Raw genomic sequence first — 8,709 nt, 5'->3', positions numbered from 1 at the left:
TCAATTTTATTTTTTCCAGATTTTGAATTTTTTTTTCAAATGGACCATTTAAAACCAGTGCAACACGACTGTCGCTGTTTGAAATCGGCTAACTTTGGTTGACAGCAGCAGTCGTGTTTTGGGTATTGTGCGACGCTTGCTGCTTTGAGAAACGTTAAAGCCAGAACAGTTGCTTCACAACATCAGCACACAGACACACTGAAACTGCACATTTGGTAGAAAAGAGTCAGAATAGATGATGAGGATACATATAGAAAAGCAGACGCAATATAGAATAGAAGTCATTTTTTAAACTGTTTACGTTGTTTGACAGCAGTCTATTATTTATCCTTCTGGCTTCATGGCGATTTATGAGCTGAACATTCACACTGTCTGCCTGGGTCACTAGTGAACGTAAAGCTGGGTGAGCGATCAAGAATAGCAGGCGGCTAATTGGTCACACATATTACAAAAGAAAATTACAGGTTGTCAACCCACTGTGACATACTGCAGGAATAAAAAAAAAAAAAACCCTGAAAATTGATCACATGGAGATTGTTTTGAGGTTTGAATGAAGAAATATACATAAGGGGGAAAATTTGATCTCACACAATATTCTTGTATTCATATCCCAGTGGTTCTGAGACGCTTCAAAGCGTCACGTCTGAGCATTGGCTTCACCGGCTCTCGTTTCAAATTACCTGAAATTGTCTGGTGGCTGAGAAAAATCTATTCCAGCAAAGTGAAAAATTCTCGTTGCTGCAACCCGGAGGAAAACGGTGCGGGTGGGAAAGGTTGATTTCATTGGACACGAGCGGTAATAAAACACTAAATGTTAGAATCTGATGACTTGAGGTGGAATGTATTACAGTGTAGGGCCTTTTATTGCCCTACACTTCTTTGTTTTACTATGTCCTTCATTGCTCTGATTGTATTCTGCTTCAGGTTCTATTAGAGTCCCTAAGGTGATCTTTTCTGGTCACATTCTTCGGCTTTTCAATGCCACTCACCATTCACTGAAAGCATGAAGTTCAATAGCACATCTAATAAAGTGACTTTTAACTCTGTGTGAAACCATCCATCCATCTGTTGGTCTGGTCTGGCTAGTAGCTATACATTTAGTTCAGGACTAAAAAAAAAAAAACTAGTCATTTAGATCAACATTACCAATCATAAAAACAAACAACAAAAGATTAAAACAACAGAAGATGTAGGTATAACTCCAACGCTGGCGTTCTTTGAACTACAAGACACTGCACACGTATGGGATAAACACAGGCAACTTCTTTCTAAAATACAAGAGTTTAACTTTAAAAAACAATCATACTTTATTCAATAAACTCACTCAGCCATAAAAGGTCATCATGGATGAAGCGGACTGTTCACAGAGTTCTTTATCCACGCATATCGACACAAAATTGAGTGGAAGGAAGAAAGAAGTGTGGTAGGACAAGGTTCACCAGCAACAAGGAGAATCTGCAGCCTTGACAGGATTGTCAATCCCAGAAGAACACAGATGAATACTAAGTGTCGCATTTGTGAACCGGAGACACAATGCGCGATGGTCCAGAGTCGTGTTTTCAGGCTCTGACGTTTGACATCTGTGTCCACGAGAGTCGCTAACTGAAAGACACGTTCTGTCTGAGCGTCTACACAAAGAATAAAGAGTCAGGATTTATGGGACTATTTTCTAACAAAGTGGCTAAGCTTCAGCGCACTGATAAACTGATTGTAGGTCGCCATCTTTGTTGTAGCCAGCTGAGCGTAACGCTGACCAACCAGTAGATAGAAGTTGGTATACTTCTATCTAGACGCCACCCCTCCTCATTTGCAAAATAGCCGGAAATGCATATGGTGAAGTAAAAAGAGTAGATAAGAAAATGGAAAAACAACAATGCAATTATAAGGAAAAGGAAAAACAAAATACATACACTTCTTGATGACAACGCATGTAGAACGAAAACAAAAAGTATACATTTTTGGATGAAAGCGCATGAATAAGAAAAAGGAAAAACAAAATATACATATTTCTGCTTTTATTTCTAATTATGTCAGTTTTGAACCTCCATAGAAAACACAAACGAACAATCCAGAGTCCTGACATAGTGTAGAGTTACTCCCTCATTCACAAAAGGCATTACTGTTGTTGGACAAGCATTGATTTGGTTTAGAGGTTTCAATTTAATTAACATAAGTTCTTTATTCTAGTCTTTTTGACCTTGTAATTGTTTTTTTTTCCAACTTTTTCCTCACTATTTCAAACCGCTTTTCTCTTTCCGAAACCTGAAAACAAGAAGTTTATGATTTCTCTCATCGACACCGTATTTTTCTTAGAAAACAAATGCCATGACGCAAGACGTTGCAAATATTTGAAAGTAATGACTTATTCCCTTAGAATCAGCCATGTGCATCGGCTCCCGTTAAAAAAAGAAAAGAAAAAAAATACAACCATCATTTTGAGCAACGCAGATGTTGTTCTGGATACCCAACACAGAAAAAGGAGCGACACCTTTAAAATAAAAAGTGCCAAGTAAACACAACCTTTCACCGTATTGCGTCGTTTGACGTATGTAATGTGCTTAAGCGACATGCTGTTAGCATCCTTTTCTGACAGACTGATAGGTGAATAAAGTGCACGAACACTAAAAGCACATCCATCTGACTGTGTAATCTAAATGTCATGGCGTGCTTTTTAGCTATTGCTGTCTCTTTTGGAGAGCTGAGCTGTGGAAATTCTTGAGAAATGCATCTCTGATGGTGGGCGGAGGGCGCAGGAGGTTTTGTCAAAGTGGTGTGGAGAGGCACCGTCGAACACAGCTGCAGCTTCCTCCGTAGATACACGACGCACAGATGTGCTTTTGTGATACTCATTGTTTCGTGATGATGGTATACTTTGGTAGGAAGTTGCTGATTTGTGGTAATGAGCTGGTATATTTATTGGAAAAAAAAAAAAAAACAACAACCTGGAAATGCAACAAAACGTTTACTTTGCCTTTCAAAAGTATTCACATCCCGTTTTTCCACAATTCATCAAATTTTAGCCAGAATCTTTAATGGATTTCCTATTAATTTTACAGCATAAACGTACTTGCACAATTTTAAAAGGGAAGGAAAATTATCTGTATCGATGCTCATAAATGAAACCCAATGAGAACAACTGCCTAATTGGTGGAGTCCATCTGTGTGTAATTGAATAAATGCAGCTGTCCTGTGAAGGGTTTCGAGGTTTCTTAGAGAACGTTAATGAACAGATTTTCTACCGGGCCAATCAGCAAGCAGAAGGAGAAGTTGTGAAGGATGATGTGGATTTTCTGCAGAAAGTTTGGAACCGAAAAAAAAAATTTAATCTGAAAAGTGGCTAAAACATATTTTTTACAGTTTCAAATCTTCCTTCTCAGTTTTTTTTGTTTCAAATCCTTTCTTTTTTCCAATTTATTTTTTATTTCTCTTGAACAAAGTTTATGGGCCCAGTTTAGCTGCATATTAATCCTGCACTCCACAAATCTGGTCTTCATAAACAAGAAGCCATTTTTTAAAAGAAAGTAAAAAGAAGTACTATCTCAGTTTGCCATAAGCAATGTAGCAGCAGACATAACGATGAAGTCGCTTTTCTTAGTGAAACATAATAGTGCAATATCATTTTTTGAGAATGGCAGCATCTTAACGTGGATTTGTGTTAGAAACTGCTAAAGACTGGACAACAACCCTAAACACATAGGAAAATCCAGAATGGCGCGGTTCAGATCAAAGTATTCTGAAGTGTTGGAATGGTCCAGTCAAAGTCCAGAGATTAATCCAACTGAAAATCTATGACAGAGCTGGAAAACCAACGGTCACAGATGCTCTCCATCCAATCTGACTGGATTTGAGCGAACGCAAAGAAAAACAAAAGAAAAGAAAATACACAAATTTCAGTTTCTACATCTACAAAACATAAAGACACAACCCACTGTAGAGCTTGAACTCTAATTGCAGCAAAGCAGACTGCTACTAAAACATATTTTCTCAAAGGGACTGGATCCAGTGCTTTTAGCATGAAAAAAGTCCGGAAGTTCAAAAGGTTTTAATATTTATGAAATGCAGCTTTTCAGACAGAACAGTTGTATTCATTTTCGGTTTTTTAATTCACCAAAACAGATGGTGGTGTTGTTTCGATGCATGTGTGCAAAAAAGAAGCTGCATTTCAAGTCAACTGTTGTTCTTAAAATAATTTCAAAACTTTTCTTTTTTTTACACCGGGCATAAGACAATCCACCCAGTCTATTGTGACTTAGCAACTTTTGCCCTGTAATTATTTAGGAGGAGATAATGATCCGGATTTCTCTCTTATCTAAAATTCTGTTTTGCTCCGCTGCATGCACCAGCTCGGTATGAATAAAACTGAACCGAAGTGAATATATTAAGGCAAGGTAGATAAAAAATAAATCAAGCCCCAGGTTTGGGTTTTTTTATAATATTTGACTGCAGCAAAGCCAAGAGGAAGGTGAGAGAGGGTCACTCGAAGCCCATCATCTGACTCGCAGCTCGATCGCTGGCAATAGACCTTCCAGAGCGCCAAACAGAAACACCAGGCTTAAGAGCTGCAGGAGCACAAAATGTCACTGTGAGCCATTAGTGACTGAGGATAATCATGCTGCATTCCATAATTAATTTGACAAAAAGAAGAAAAAAAAAGCAAAGAAAAGATAATAGACGAGCAGCAGTAATGGCAGGGCAGTCGGTTCAGGGATGAACTGTGATGTAATCTGCTGCAGACGGAGAGCAAAATGTGAGACAGCCCGAGGAAATTTGTTCATGCGTCTCGTATTTAAAGAATAAACATTGATTTTGACCTTGGCGGCTTATCGCTGGTATTCGGAGATTTCATTCAAAAGTCCTGATAGGGACGGCAGAGTGGGAGGGGGGGCTGAGTTGGTAGAGCAGGGGGCACCGTGTGTTGAGGCTGCAGTCCTCAATGAGGTTGTCCTGGTTGGTCCTCTTCCCCGTCTTTACTGTCAATAAGGGCCACCAGGACAGGAACTGTTGAAAATAATCCAGTACAGCTGGGGGGTCTCATCTAGTTCCCACAGGTCTATCCATCAAGACTCTGGGTTTTGTGTTCTTCTGTGTTTTGCCAGTTCCCCTTTTTGTTTATCAGCTGTTTTTAGTTCACTTTTTGTTTTAATCTTCTTGATTATTTGTTGTTGCTGGATTTTTGTCAGATCTTTTTCATTCTTGTGTTTCTAGTTGTCTTTTCTATTTTTTTTTTACTCCTGGTTTATTTATTCTTTTATGTCTGAATCTACATCTGTTCTTGTGATTCTAGTAATGTTTATCGTTTCTAGTTATTTTCTGTTCTAGTTCATCATGTTTCTTTCTTCAGGTTCTTAGTATTATTTCTGTATTCTCTCCTGTGTCACTTTCTCTTCCCTCCTCATCAGCCTGGCTCCAGCTCCAACTACTCACACATGAAATTAGTTAGCTCATTAGCCCAGGTTCATTGTTTCCATGCTCTCCCAGTATTTAAGCTCCTCTTTCTCACACCTTGTCAGTTTGTCTTCTTACTCTTGCCACTTCTCCTCGTTACGTTCCTCGTCTCTACCCACTTTCCTTATGATCTCCCCGTGTCTCCAGTTTGACTTTGTTTTGGGGATTTCCCTCTTCCCCTGGACTTTCACATTTTGTAAGTTTTTGTTCTTCATTTTTAGCATAAAATTTTCAACACCACCTGGCGTCCTAACCCTGCTGCATGTGGATCCACCATCCAACCACACAGCGTGACACTATCTGCATTTCTTTCCTGCCTTGACAACTGGCTGAGAATGGAGTTGAGCTCAAAAGTGGTTAAAAAAAAATTCTAATTTATATTTTGTATTTCTAAACTTTCTCTTTCTGACTTCTTTTTCTTTTTTTGACTATTTGTGCTGCAGTTTGATCTGTAATTCAAATTCATGTAGAAAAAAGAAAACATTCATTGTTTTGTTTCCACCGACTATGTAATTGTGCAAATTGGAACTATGAAAATAAATTTGCTGAATAGCGAAACATCAATTTTGGGGGAAAAAAACCCTCAAGTCTTTTGTTAACTTTTTGCGCTAGCATGAGGTGGTTTTCCGGCTGTCTCAAGATTAGTGTATTTTGGAAAACTGCTATGGAAACACGTTTTTTGCATCAAGCAAGTCACATGATCAACTACTGGATGTTACTACTTTAGGAAACGACAAAGAAAACAGGAAGTGGAGGGAGGATGATGACGCGGCATGCTTTTTAATGACATACAGCGTAGACAAACTTCTTTACGTGTGATTTTATTTGCGTTTCCTATTTTATGGAAATTGCAAAATTTTGTTTTTTCAACATTAGCGGAACATTGAAAAATGAATTGCCTCAACCAGCTTCTGAGGCATTGTGACGGAAGCTGGTTGGAGGTTGGAAAAGAGTTCACAGATGAATTTGCTCAATTTTAAAAGAACACACACACAAAGAAAATCAGCCTCTATACAGTATGTGAACCTGGCATGACTGACCTGCAACCCCAAAAGACTTGGAGCTGATTGCAGCAAAAGGTGGTTTTAAATCAATGACTCAGCAGGTGCAAATACGATTGCAAGCCGCCCTTCGGCCCGCGTTTCGGTGTGTCGCATGAAATCCCAGTAAAATACGTTGCGGTGTGTCGGTGCATCACTGCAAATATATTGATTTAAAAAAGAGTAATGGACGTGAATACTTTTGAAACATAGAGGTTCTAATGAGAACTGACTGGGTAAACTGTGGGACGTCGACACAAGTCAGACCTTTTTCCCAGTGTAATCTGGCAGATTTTGACAACACAGGAACTTAACTGGTTCTGGTTCTGGTTCGGTACGAGAACCGGATGAAACCACGTCATGAACAAGAAACTGTGGCTTTAAAATCTTACCAGCTCTGGAAAAAAAAAAAAATTCACTGAAGAACCACGTGACGTCTCTAACTGTTGATTCGTGTGGCGTTGCAAAGGGGGGGTTTCAGAAAGTATCGCCTTTCCACTGGGAGGAAGCCGGAGCACCCAGAGAAACAAGTAGGATCAATTGAAGTTATATAAGACTGAATCAAAGTTATTTTTTAGGAAAGCGCATTGAGACGACATTTGTTGTGAAGTGACTTAACTGAATTGAATTGAATAGAGAATAGAGAACCCATGTAAGCTCCATGGAGACTCACCGTGACCAGTCCTACCAGTTGGGTTAAGTTGCAACCCAACTTCACAACCAGAGCCCAGGGGTTCATAAGGTCAGAGGGCATTTTCTAGCATATTGTGCTTTACTTTGCTTTTGATCCTGGCAGGTTGCATGTGCATCATTTTGTGCCACTCCAGTGTTCTCTATTTTCATTTCTGTTCTTTCAACAGATCTCTTCTGTGGGATGGAAGGGTTTTGTTTTGTTTTATGTACAAATAAATAATAAACCAACATTGATTAGGGAGCCAATTTTCATATAATGCAACCACAAAGGCTACTGACAACTAAATATAGGAACATAAAAGTTTGATTTATCCTGAAAACATCAGAGCAGGAAATAAAATCAATTAGTCCACAAAAAAGTCGACTCTTATTTATTTATTTTTTTGCCATTAACTGGCTCTGACTCGATCTGAAAGCAACATTGATACAAGTAATAAAAACACATAGCTGAAACTATGCAAAAATGATAACTTTATTTGCAACAGCGGATTGGTTGAAGGTTTAGAAAATGGTTTAATAACGGGTTGTTGATGTGGAAATAAGTCAAATATGATTGGCCTCTTACGGTGAGGGTACGCTGGAGTTTCTATTTTTTTCCCCTCCAACTAAATTAACTCGAGCACAGCGTGAGAGTTAATTTAGGGTCTTCGTCAGGATGATCAGGTTGGGTCTTTTTTTTTCTACAACGAGTCGGAGCTCTCGCTTTTATCTCCACCCACACCGCATTAATAGTTATCCCGAATGAGTCCCGGAGAGGTTCACAGCGTTCATCAGCAGCCGCAGCTTTAAATGGAAAACTCTCTTCCTTACAGACCTATTATTCAATCAGTCTCCTGTCCATTCACGGAATATGTACTCCCAGTCTAGGTCTCCAGAATAGGAGCTCGTATTGTCCACAGAGGAACAGTGGTTGGGACATAATGCTTCAAAAATGAAACATGTCCTCTCCCTTAGTATTCTCCAAATGACTTGCTTGTACATGCAGCTCATCGTCTTGGAAACACGTGCGGTTCTGTCAGCTACAGTTTGGGCTCCCTGAGTGAACATCCCTCTCATGCAATCATGTTCTCAAAAAATGTAAAAATGAAAGAGAAAAAGCAGCCAGAGGTCTCTGTGTTCACTTTGCAGCCTTCAAGGCTGTTAATGTTCTGGGTCTGCTGCTGGATCTTTTGTTTTATTAACAAATCTAAATCACAGAACTATCAAAAGTACCAGGCGCAAGGATCCCGAACTGTTTTCTAATTTTCCTGTTTTGTTTTTTGAAAGCCTGTGAATATTGGGTCCCACTGCTCGCGGGAACAATGTCAACACTTTTTGCTGAGCAATTTGTTTTCTATTTGCAAGTCCACCTGCGTCTCTGCGCGGGCCGCCGGCGCCTCGTCCTCCGCTGACCTTTGACGGAAATGTCCTAACCGACTTTGTCACTGGTGTTTCTGTCTGGCTCGGCTCGGGCTCCAGGCTCCTCTCCTGGTCGATTTCCTCCCCGCCACGTTGATAAATTTTCCAAAGAAAACGCCAACGGCCCCGTCTC

Source organism: Xiphophorus couchianus, chromosome 9 (genome assembly GCF_001444195.1).
Source record: "Xiphophorus couchianus chromosome 9, X_couchianus-1.0, whole genome shotgun sequence".
In the NCBI taxonomy this organism is placed as follows: Eukaryota; Metazoa; Chordata; class Actinopteri; order Cyprinodontiformes; family Poeciliidae; genus Xiphophorus; species Xiphophorus couchianus.
Note: the sequence above shows the minus strand (reverse complement) of the source record.